This window comes from Seriola lalandi, unplaced genomic scaffold (genome assembly GCF_002814215.2).
Source record: "Seriola lalandi dorsalis isolate HSWRI2012SDOR001 ecotype SW California unplaced genomic scaffold, Sedor1 jcf7180002002177, whole genome shotgun sequence".
NCBI classification, from domain to species: Eukaryota; Metazoa; Chordata; class Actinopteri; order Carangiformes; family Carangidae; genus Seriola; species Seriola lalandi.
In genome coordinates this window covers 1-1,535 of record NW_019472833.1, presented here as the reverse complement: position 1 = coordinate 1,535, position 1,535 = coordinate 1, and the positions used below count along the sequence as shown (strand labels likewise).

General features: G+C 41.6%; 1 long non-coding RNA gene across 1 annotated transcript; it reads right to left on the bottom strand.

Moving 5' to 3' along the window:
• Nucleotides 1–578: 578 nt before the first annotated feature.
• Nucleotides 579–1,160, bottom strand: LOC111665295 (uncharacterized). The gene is made up of 3 exons (XR_015437907.1): nucleotides 1,035–1,160; nucleotides 840–949; nucleotides 579–705 (listed from the first exon to the last, which is right to left on the bottom strand). It is a non-coding gene; the product is annotated as an uncharacterized LOC111665295 (long non-coding RNA).
• Between the last annotated feature and the right edge of the window lie 375 nt (nucleotides 1,161–1,535).

The window sequence follows — 1,535 nt, the reverse complement described above, 5'->3', positions numbered from 1 at the left end:
GGGGGGGGGGGGCAAAAAGCGTTTAAGACATTTAATCAACATTCCTTTTCTTCACTTGCACAATCATACTTCATCCTATTCCAATTTTCTTAATAAACCCTGACTGTAGCAGCACTGGCTTGAGAGAAGCACTAAACTAAGTTTCAGAAGCAGACCTGGGGTATCTCAAGGGGCTACTGGTGCAGTTAGAAGTTATTTAGAGCAAAACTGTGACACTGGAGGAGAGGAGGTGCCTTACGTTCTCTTTCTTTTTATGCAGACCTGACCCAGGTCTGACGCAAACACACATAGCACACTAGGCAGCTGTGTTTATCAAACTAAACTGTAATTATACTCTGATAGGATCTGTGAACAACGCAGAGGGGAATTCTATAATATCAGAGATTAAAAATAAGTGTCTTCAATGAATGTGCTCTGTGTTATCTAATCTGAAGTATGAATAAAAAAAGAAATTGCATAATCCTACTAAAGCTGGTCTCTCTTTCTCTCTTTAGCATATGTTAACATCACTAACTGGATGGTTTTCTCCATGTCAGAGGAATGAATAAATGATGGAGAAGACACAAGGCAGGTGAAAAGTAAATACAGAGTGTCCTCTTCACCTTCAGTGTAGCAGCAGGCCTGTGTGAGGGCGTGACAGTGAGCCAACATGGCTGAATGGGACACTGTGATCCCCATGGTGCTTCCTTCCTTGCTGGTTTTATACTAGATGTAAGAAACAGAAAAACATTTAAACAGCTTCATTCCAAAAAATTAGATATGAATTATATGAAAAAGAAGACTACCTAAGAATTAATCTATCTTTTTTTTACTGGTAAGATCAATGAAACCACACTTACTTCTATGTAGGCTATGTCATTACTGGCTTCACGTATTGGAGGATGCCAATCTTTCGGAGGCTTCACAACATGTTTTCCATCTGTCACAAACCACAGCAACCGCGGCCAGCCTGCAGAGACATAGACATGAAACCAGTTCAAACCAACTGAAACTATACAGACAGAGCCTCAAAATGAAAATAAAACAGGCTGTACCTTTGAAAGTGGCTACCTCCCCAGTTTGTGCTTTGGGCAGGCCTTTCTGACAAGCATCAGTGGTCAGTGCCAACGTGACACCACAGCTGCCCAACAGAAAGCCAATCTGTTGACTTCCTGCATCCTGGGGGACCAAAGAGAATAAAAACTGAGGTTCATACTGGCAAACTTCGGAAAATAGTATCTGTCACACAATGATCAACTATTAAGAACAATACAATTTAGAACAAGAAAGCTTTAAGAAGAGATGCTCTGAGAGAATGTGGGAATTGTAACAGGGAGAGAAAGAAGGACGATGGCTGCATCTTACATCAAAGCACCAGCAGGTGAGAAAAAAAGAGTGATGGCCAATTATTAAAAACTCTACTGCTGAGCATCAAAGCCCGATCGTAGCAGGAATGAAACCCAAGATCTGACGCGCGCTCACTCATATTTGATTGGCTGTGCAAATTAGCTTACAGCTAGACTCATGCTGAGCAAACCGTACTGTGCAGAAAGGCA